Source organism: Heliangelus exortis, chromosome Z, assembly GCF_036169615.1.
Source record: "Heliangelus exortis chromosome Z, bHelExo1.hap1, whole genome shotgun sequence".
NCBI lineage: Eukaryota > Metazoa > Chordata > Aves > Apodiformes > Trochilidae > Heliangelus > Heliangelus exortis.
Window position 1 is genome coordinate 2,241,017 of NC_092454.1, and position 10,426 is coordinate 2,251,442.

Sequence of the window (10,426 nt, forward strand, 5' to 3'; positions counted from 1 at the left end):
TCCACTGCCCTCATGTTACATATATTTTTTCCTACCATCCAATCTAAATCTGCTTTTCTCTAATTTAAAGTTGGGTTGTGGTTGGTTTGTTTGTTTTTTTCTTATTAGCTGCTGCTTGGTAAGATTTAATGCTGGTTTTTTTCCAAGTAATATGACCTTCAAAAATTAACTCAACCTCCCTGGAGGTTTTTCAAAGATTTATAGATGTGATGCCTATGGTTTAGTGGTGGACTTGGTAGTGTTAGATCAGTGGTTGGACTCAATTTTAAAGGTGTTTTCCAACCTAAATGATTCTGGAATTAAAGAACCTTGGATCATTTCTGTAGGTGCCTCTGGATAGGGAACCAAACTCCTCATCCTCACCCAGATGATGCCAGTGAGAGTCATGTTGCTCAAAAACTGAACAGGGAGAAGACACTGAACCACTTCACCATCTCTGTAAGTGCAAAATGTTTCCTTTTTGTGGGAAACCTGCAGTTTGGAAACACAGAGGTCTGAAAACACAAAGTTAGAGTCCTCTCCCATTCTCAGCTGCTTTCAGGTGCTGCCCTCCCTTTTCCACTCACCCCTGATGCTTTTTCTCTCAGATCTTTGAAACTGAATCATCAGTAGCTGGTTCCTCTGCTATTGCTGGTGGTTGTTTTTTGTTGGTGATGGGGTTTTTATTTGTTTGAAAGAGAAGAGATTTTAAAAAACCTTTCAGGAAGGTAACTCCTCACCTGGGCCATACCCTGTGGATCTGAAGGGTTGTGACACCCAATGCTTGGTAAGTTTTTTCTTGTATCTTCACAGGGTTTTGGTGCCTTCTGTGGACAAATCTGGTGACTAGGAATTGGAGCATGCAAATTGCTGAGATAATAAAGCTGCTGCTCCTCTGCCCACACAAACTATGCAGCATTATGGTTCAAATCTCTTTAAAAGGGACACCTGGTACAGCAGGACAAGATATCTTGGTGGCCACCCCATAAATTGCATCTAAGCCTGCAAGCCTGAGGGCAATGACCTTCCCAATATCTATCCCAGCTTTCAAATCTGGCTAACATGGAAAGGATTTTGCAGTTTTCTTGGAGTTGGAGCTCTGTGGTGCAGGCACCTGACTTCATTTCCCTCCCCACACCTCATATCACTGCTGGGTTCCATGTGACCCCTGGGGAAGCATCTCTCTGTTCCTGGGTACCCAGGTCCCCAGCACAAAAATCTATCTTTAGTCTTTCTTTATCTTTATCTATCTTTAATCTATCTTTACTCTATTTTGAGGCCTCTGTGTTCTCTTTCCTACACCAACTAAACCCCCTGGAAGAAACCCTCCTTTATTACTCAAGGTGATCTCCAGCCATCTCTTCATCTTTTCTTATGCTGAGCAGCAGGAAGAAAGAAAACCAGAGAGCAAACCCTGCCAGAACCAAATGGGCTTCATATGGAGTTAATTCTTATTTTTGCTGTTGTGCACACTGGAGAGATGACTTCTTTTTTTGCCCTCTTTTAATTCACCTCTTTCCCAACCAGCCTGGGCTTGCAGCTGGAAGTGGAAGGAGGCCCATGGTCCATAAACACTTCAGCCAAGATTAAAGGGACTCCATAAAGGCAGGGTATGTTGTTGCAAGGTGTTGCCAGATGAGGGGAAAAATGGATTATCCTCCAACTGGCTCAAGAGAAAGATCATATTGCAAAGCCAGACTCTGGAAACCTGGTTTGAAACAAACCAAAACTGGATTGTGAGAGGCAAAATAAATACAATAAATATAATAAATATCTGTTATCTTCTTCTTCTTGGTAGCAAAGGGGCTGCTGATGCTGCAGTGGTTGATGCAATTTCTTCAAGATTTCTTGTCCTTCTTTTTTTAACCTGGGGTTTTAATAACTAATTCCTTCTCCTCTTTAAATATAGGGAACCTATCACTGGGCACTCTTGGGAAAAGTCCCTCTGCAGCCTTCCTGGAGGTTCCCTTCAGGAATGGGAAGGCAGCTCTGAGGTCCCCATGGAGTCTTCTCTTCTCCAGGCTGAACAATCCCAGCTCCCTCAGCCTCTCCTCCCAGCAGAGCTGCTCCAGCCCCTGGAGCATCTTTGTCACCTTCCTCCTTATCTCAGGCATTTAAGTTAAATCTAAAAAGTCATCTTCAGCATTGAAATTAGATAGAAAATTTTGCTGTTGCAAGGGCTGAAGGGTTGACTGGGATTTTAATTTTATTTCATTTTTTAAAGGAAAAAGGGATAAAACCCTGAATATATAGAAACTGTTTAATTGAGTTGTCAGGTGTAACTGCTTGGGGTTTTTTTATCATTATGTATCTTGATAGCTAGGTGGATATTCCAGCTCCACAGGAGCACATGTCCTCCCAGGAAGCCACACACTCCAAAACTCATCCCAAAGTGTGTTCCTCTTCCCTTTCCTTCTTCCAAACTGCTTTCCCTTACCTATCTGTGAGGTCTGAGGGCAAATCTGGGCTTCTTGCAGTAGTCATTGCTTGGTTGAGGAGCTCCCTCAGGTTTTTATGCTCTGTTTCATACACTGTCCAAGGACAGGACCCCTCTGTGCTGGAAGGATGGCAGCACATGGTAGAAAGCACTTGGAACTCAAAGCAGAGTTTTAATAACCTGAACTTGCTGGTTTTCACCCTAAAAGCAGAGCTTAGAGCAGCGTGAGACCTCCTCCAGTGTCCCCTCACCTTATCTGGGCTGTTTTTTCCAGAAGGTACAAGAAACACAGGGCTGATATCAAGCCCAGGTCCTGTGTGACAGGTGAGCATAGATTTGAGGATTTATCTCCAGATCTGAAAATCTGGGGTGTTTCAAGGTGGAAATTCCTCTCTGTGTGGAAACTCCTGTGCAAAACCTGTGGTTCTTGTCTCTTGACAAGTGAATGTATCAACCACAAAGTCCATAAAACACCAAGTTCTGGCAGAAGCTCTTCCAAACATGCTGGAGAACTGGTCTGAGGCCTCAGGTTTAGCCATGTCCTCCTCTGCTATAGAAAAGGGCTTTTTCTTTTTTTTTTTTTTTTTTTTTTCAGGGTTATTATGGTCTCTCATTGGCTTCTTGGTGTTTTGAAGAATAATGGACCTGATAACAGCAGATGATGAGTACAAAAGGGAGGTCTTCACATGGGACCACATCCAAAACCTGACCAAAACTTGGGTTTGGACCCCCCAAACCTGAACACCCCCAAACTGGAGGTGCTTGGGGAACACATCACTTGGTTCTCACCTGAAGGATCTGGTTGTGGCTGAGTGGAGTGAGTTGGTTTTACTCCAGGGACTGGTAGGAGATTGCCCTGAAGCTCTGCAGGAAAAGTGAAGGATCTCAGCAGCCTTGTTGTCTTTCTGGTTTGCTTCCTCAAGGGTGGAAAGAACACATTGGGGACCAGATTGCACCAAAAATTTGGGAATTCAAATCCACCACTTGGTCATTCAACACCAGGGACTGTTCCTTCTGCAGACTTCAGTGAGGTAGGAGCTCTGATAACATTCTCCTGCTGTTGCAAAGGCTCTTGTTGCCAAAATGCATGTGTCTTTTTGTTCATCCTTGGTCAGCACTGGTCAGAGAATGGTTTGGATTGGGATCTTCAAGATCATTTTGTTCCACCCTCTTTCCATGGGCAGGGACACCTCCCACCAGCCCAGGTTGCTCCAAGCCCCATCCAACCTGACCTGAGACACTGCCAGGGATGGGGCAGCCACAGCTTCTCTGGGAAACCTGGCACAGGGGCTCAGCACCCTCAAATGCAACAATTTCTTCCTAAGATCTCACCTCAGTCTCCCCTCTTTCAGTTTGAAACTGTTCCTTCTCTTCCCATCACTTGTAAAACTCCCTCTCCAGCTTTCCCGGAGCCCCTCTTTGTGCATGGGGTTGAGAGGAACTTTCTCTTTCTTACCCAAACCTGTGCTTGCAGACAGCTGGCCACAGAAATGTTTGTCTTGAAACAGATTCCAGCCTTGGCACATCACCTTCAAGGGGGCTGGGTTGCTCCTAACATCCTTCTCCACCTCTCAAACCTCAGCAAGCAGCTCCTGCCCAGACCTGAAGCAGTTTCACCTGGAGCTGTAGGTGCAGCAAATGATGGGATGTGCTGAGGGATTGCTGGGCTGAACATCTAGGCTGGCTTTGAGCATCCTGCAGGAACAGAGACCAGCTCAGAGCTTGGTTTTGGCAGTTTGCTGAGGAGTTTATAGCATATTTGGTGTGTCTGGCCCAGTGTGTGACCTCCAAGCTGTCCTTGAGACATCAGGCTTGACCACCAACCTTGGATCTACTTTGCTTTTTCTGTGCTAGAACCAAAGACCCTTTTTGTGGTCAGCCAAGCAGTCAAAATATTACATCTGTGATTGCTTCAGCATCATCTCCAGAGACTCTGGACAGGCAACAGGAGTCCAGGGGCCAGGAGGGAGATGCTTGGCATCTTATTTTGCAATAGGTCACCTCAAATTGCAATGGGTACAGAGACCATCTGCAGGGTGATGGGCACTGGGAGATGGTTTGTTGGCTCCTGTGATCTTCTTTGGACCTTTCCTCCATGGGGCAGTGGAGATATTCAAAGCAAAATTCAACTGGAGCTCTTAAATCTTCAACTTGAGGGGCCTCAACTGCTCCATAGTAATAATTTTATATATGTATTTAATTTTTTTTTCCTTATAAGCAGAAGGAAAAAGCTAAATCAGGGCTTGCACAAAGCCAGGTTTGGTTTTTTGCTTTGTTTCTTGAGCTTGGTCACATTAAAGGAATGGGATGGGATGGGATGGGATGGGGTGGGATGGGATGGGATGGGATGGGATGGGATGGGATGGGATGGGGTGGGATGGGGTGGGATGGGATGGGATGGGATGTTCTAGGCAAACTGGGAACACTGACACAAACAGGTCCCCAGGTTGCTGGAGCAGCCAAATGCTGCTGAAGCTGCTGAAGGAGGTAACTCTGTGGGATCAGAAAACCAGCTCCTGCTTCTTTCTGAAAGAAAAAAGCTTTTTTTTTTTTTTTCAAATGGAAGCTAAAAGCTGATTCAGCCAAAGGAGGGGGGGGAGAAAACAACCAGACAGGAATTTAAAACAACAGTTGCTGTTGGAGAGCTGGGGAGCTGAACAAGGCACATCTTTGTTCAGAGCCCAGATTATGCAGGAATAAAATAATAAATAAAAGGGGGGCTGAATGGGGCTGACAGGCTGCACCCACTGAAGGACACTGAGGTAATGAGGGAGGAATCATCCCTGGTTTACAAACACTTTTTTTCCTCTGTCTATATCCCAAGATGTAAATCTGCCCCAACCCAAGGAGTGGCTGCTTCAGTTCTCTGGGCTGCTGTGAAACAGGGGATGGCAGTGGCTTTATCCCCTGTTTTTAAACCAAAATAATCAAATAGAGGGAGCAGAGAGCAAAGCTGTAAAACCCTTGTGAGACCCCACCAGCATGGGAAGGAGGGACAGGGTCCTTCAACTGGAATTCCCAAGCTAGGTGGAAATTTAGGGAAGGGTCTGGTGGGATTGTATGGTCACCAGTTGATGGTAGCTGAGAAGCACCTGGGAGGGGAGAAGAGCACCTTGGACCTGAGAATTCCTTCCGTGAGGAAGGAATTCTTTATTCTGAGGGCAGGGAGACCCTGGCCCAGGTTTCCCAGAGACCTGGGAGATGCCCCATCCCTGGAACCATTCCAGGTCATTCCAGGGCTCTGAGCAACCTGATCCAGCTGGAGATATCCCAGGGGTTGGACTGGATGGCCTTGGAAGGTCCCTTCAAACCAAGTCCATGATTCTATGAGGACAGTTCTCATCCCATCTTTCCTTCCCAAGTTTCTGATACAGCAGAGCCCAGGAACCACCCCAATTTATTTCAGGGACCAATCACCCCAAGGATTATGGCAGGGAGCAGGTGGGTGGCCTGGCTGGAGCAACCCCTCCTCCATCCCACTTTATGGAAAAACTTTATAAAATCCCTTCTCTGACCTCAGCTGTGTCACTCTGGGGGTGCAGGGACATGGGAACCCACATCTACACTGCTCATCTTGCCCCAGGTGTTACTGGGACCATGAGTAGGGTTTCTACTCCAGGAGTAGGAGCAGCTCATCCTCAGGTCCTTCAAAAGCTGAAGATTTAGGGATGGATGGAGCCCATCTTCGTGGTGGAGTGGAGTTAAAAGGAGGTCAGCTGCTGCAGCTTGGCAGAAAAACCAGTGAGGAACATCAGTATGGATCTCCTGGGGAGAGGAGGTGGCTCAGGGAGCCAGCCCCAGGATGCAGGTGCAGCAGTCCAGGGGTAGGTTGACTTTCCCAAAGGGCAAGAGTTGTGATTCTGCAGAATTAAGTGCAAGAGTTGTCTCCTGGGTGGTTTCTGGAACTTAGTGATGAAGAGCAGAGCTTGACTTTGGCTCTAGCAGCCTACACAGGACCTGATTTTAATTACCAGGGTCTTCATCAAAATGTTGTTGTGTTTGTAACGTGGAATTTTGGTAAAAGTGGAGGAGTGGAAGATTTTTTTCTGGGTCTTTTCTCCTGTCCCAGTTTCTTCTATTATTAGTGATATTAGTGATGATTACCTCCAGGAGATATTATCCATTTTAATATCATAACTCTCTTTGCTTTTTGTCCTCACTTCTCCCCCTACTTAATACCTTGTAATAGGACTAGAAAAAAAGGGAAACCTTTGATTAACCAAAGATTTTTTTTCCTTTTCCCCCCTATTCTTCCCCTTGATTGCCAACATTTCATTTTTACAGTCAGGTCCATCACTTTTCCTACCTTTCTGGCAGGTTTCTCTCTGCTTATTTCTCATGGTCTCCCAGATGGGGACTTTAAGGAACACTAAAATCCTCTTATGGAGCAGCAAAAAGTTGATTGAAGATTTTGGGGTCAAACTGGAGCTCCTTTTGGCTGGGTTTTGTAAAGATGCAGGAGAGAGAAGTTCATCGTGTCCTGCTGAGGGCTGTTGGCCAGAACATGGAATCAGTCGAGGTCAGGGCTTTGATGTTGTTCCTGGAGCTGGCTTGGAGGCAGCACGTGGCTTGGACTTCAGACAGGAATTCCAGGCCAGGAACTGAGGAGGATGGGAAGGAGAATGGATGAAGTTGAATTTTTGATGCAATTTATGCCTCTTGCAGGAGGTCTCGTGAAGCTCCCAGCGTGTTCCTCCCCCAGGCAGCTCAGCTTCTGCCACCTTCCTCAAGCTGCATCTCTCCAAAGGTTGAATCCCACCAAACCTCAAGTCTGAGAGGAAAAAAAAAAAAATTCCTGCAGATGTCCAAGGGAAAGCAGCTGGGAGAGGTGTGCATGGGCTTTGCTGTGTTGGGTGTGCGTGTCCTGCTGAGCAGGACTTGTGCAAAACCAGGAGAGAGCACTTGAGATGAGGCCTCTTGGCCAGGAGGAAGCTTTACAGACACAACTTGCAAAAAAAAAAAAAAAAACAAACCTCAAGTGGCCCTGGTTTTGTAGCTTTGCTTACTGAAATCAGTCAGGCAAATGTGGAATTGTGCTGCTTCTGTCCTGAGAGTGTTCTGCCTGATCTCCCTGGGATGCTGAAGCTGCACCTCAAATCCTGGGCTCAATTCTGGACCAAGAAGGACATGGAGGGGTTGGAGTGTGTCCAGAGAAGGGAATGGAGCTGGGGAAGGGTCTGGAGAGACCAGAGAAGTCCAGATCCTGGAGCAAAGGAGGCTGAGGGGAGAGCTTCTGGCTCTCTGCAACCCCCTGAGAGGAGGTTGGAGCCAGGGGGGGTCGGGCTCTGCTCCCAAGGAAGAAGGGATGGGAGAAGAGGAATTGAGCTGGAGGTTTAGATTGGAGCTTGGGAAGAATTTCTCCCTGGCAAGGGTTGTCAGGGCCTGGCCCAGGCTGCCCAGGGCAGGGCTGGAGTCCCCATCATTCCTGGAGGGATTTCCAAGCCCTGGAGCTGTGGTGCTGAGGGCCATGGGGCAGGGGTGGCCTTGGCAGGGCTGGGTTAAGGGTTGGAGTTGATGATCTCCAAGGTCTTTTCCAAACAAAACAATTTTCTGGTTATATCATAACAACCATCAGGAGTGTCCTTCTCCCTTAATTTTCAGTTTCATTCACCTTCTGGTATGTGATATGGGGATGAGGGTTTCTACCATCTGTAAAGGATCCAGATGGTCTGAAATTCAGGGAGACATTTCAAGCTTTCTGATCCAACTGATGACTTGAGGTCTGTTGCTGGAAGTTTCCCTCCAATGGAATTATTGTATTTAATAATATCCAATCCAGCTTTTCCAGGGGTTTCTTTAACAGGTTATTGAAAGAACCACCAGATTTGGATCTTCTCCTTAACATCTGTGGATTTTATGGGACAGGAGGGAGATTGGTTCAGTGCACTCCTAAGCTGTATGTGGCCTTTCTTTTCAGGATTTGCTGGGATACATCTGCTTGCAACCAGAAAGAGGAGATGGAAAGCCATGTGGAAGAAAAAAACCCCAAATCCACCAGATCTGACATCAGGTTTGGGCCAAATCTTGTGTCTTTTCTTTGTCTGAGCTGGTTTGCCCATTTGCAATAATTACTTTGCAAAAAGCCTGGTTTTTATTGGTCCCTTTTTGTTCTATTGCAAGGCCTGCCAGAAGAAAAGGATTCTGAGCCATTGTGCTTTGTATCTTCTTATTCAGTTTTGCTATAAACATCCCAAAGCTTTGTGAAAGGGCTTCAGAACAACTCAGAACAGAAAGAATAGAGATGGGGGAGGGGGAAGGCAACAACCCAGTAATCAAGCAATTAAAAAAATGGTCTGATTTTTTTTTTTTTGTGTGTGTGTGTGTGTGTACTCTAAACTTAGGTCATCTCTGGGTCAAGCTGCTTGACCCATCCCTCTGGGCAGCATGAGGTCTCCTGAGCCTTTTTTGGTGGTTTTTTTGCATGGATTTGCAAAAGTTGCTGGATTCTTTGTGTCTGCTGCTGGGCTGGCTGGGGAGGCAGTGAGCTGGATAATTTATGTTGGAATGTCAGCATCTGAACAGGCATAAAATTACAGCTCCTTGTCACGGTCTGAGGAGCAGGATCTTGGGTTTCATGGACAGCCAATGGTCACCTTTCTGGGAAAGGTTTGGGTTTTGGGGGATGGTTGACAAGGTTTACCTGCTAGGGTGGTGATTGCAGCATCCTCAGTCCCTAAACTCCTGGCTGATCTTTCTCTTCCCACAGTTGTTGTGTTGATTTTATTCCACCCAGGTTTTTGTAGCTTGGAATTATTCTGTGTGAAACAACTGATAACTCCTGTGTCAGGGAATTCTGCTGCCCAAGCCATGATCAAGGACAAGGAAGGGGTGGGAAATGGAGGAGAAAAAGGGATCCTGGGTGAACCAGAGGGAGGGATAATCATGGAATGGTTTGGGTTGGAAGGGACCTTAAAGATCATCCAGTTCCAACCTAAACCTGAGGCTGCCTGAGGCTCCTTTCTTGTGAGTTACTGTTCTTCTTGTAGAGAGTGGCTGGATGTGAAAGGGACACAAGCTTGTCCATGAAGGAAAATCACCTGAAAGGCAAAAACTGAGTCCTAGATGGCTTGGATGACTTCTGGTATCAGAAAAAATATAGGGATATAGTAGATTTCTTTTATGGGAGGAGCTGGGAGAACCTCAGCTTGGAGTGAAGTTCTTAAAAGTATCCACAAATGGGCCAACTAATGAAGTCAGGCAAAGGTGAAGCATTTTAAGGGGGGAAAAAATGATACTGAATGGAGGTGAAAGAGATTAAGGCAGGAAGTCAACAGAGAAGAAGAAGTTTGTCCTAAGTTGTCCTTCTAGAGTCCACTGTGCTCCCTGCCATGGCCAGAGAGAGCAAATAACACAAAAACTTGTTTCCCCCAGCCTGAAGCAGTAGTGGTACTGCTCTGGCTGAAAGAAAACAGGATAGGAAGGAAGGTTTTGGGGGCTTGCTCAGCTGGTTTTGGGAGTTTTCCCTGCTTGAGCAGGTCTTGTAGCCATTGGGGTAGAAGAGACAGAGAGCAAATCCCTTTCCTGCCCCAGGAGGGATTTTTATTTTGTAATATTCAGCCTGTAAGAAAAAAAAAAAATTATCCTAATAAAATCCTGTCCTTACAACTAGGCTAAAGCCAGAAGTGAACCTGGAGTGCTGTGTGGAGCTGCAGCACAGGAGGAGACATTAGAGTGGCAGGGGAGGTTGAGAAAATGAGGAAAAACATGAGGAAAAACTTCTTCCCAGAAAGGGTAATTAAACACTGGCCCAGGTGAATAAAGCCCCATCCCTGGAAGTGTTGACGGATGTGGTTTAGCCCCACTAGCTTGGACTTGGTGATCTCCAAGATTTTTTCCAGGCAGAATAATTCTGTGCCTTTGCTCCATTCCTGTAGGAATTGGGGGAGGAAGGAAGAAGCCTCCTTTGGCAACACAGCCCAGAGAGAACTTGGAAGAAGGGTCCTGGAGAAGGGCACCTTCCTGCCTGATGCTCTGCCTTCTTGTCCCCTTTCTGCTGCTCTGAGGGACCTG

The 10,426-nt window shown here is 46.4% G+C and overlaps 1 long non-coding RNA gene across 1 annotated transcript; it reads left to right on the top strand.

Annotated features, from left to right (window-relative positions):
* The first annotated feature begins 3,356 nt into the window (after window positions 1-3,356).
* On the top strand, window positions 3,357-10,052 carry LOC139790228 (uncharacterized). Its single transcript, XR_011723429.1, has 4 exons — window positions 3,357-3,447; window positions 7,082-7,244; window positions 8,334-8,426; window positions 10,026-10,052. It is a non-coding gene; the product is annotated as an uncharacterized lncRNA (long non-coding RNA).
* The last annotated feature ends 374 nt before the right edge of the window (window positions 10,053-10,426 follow it).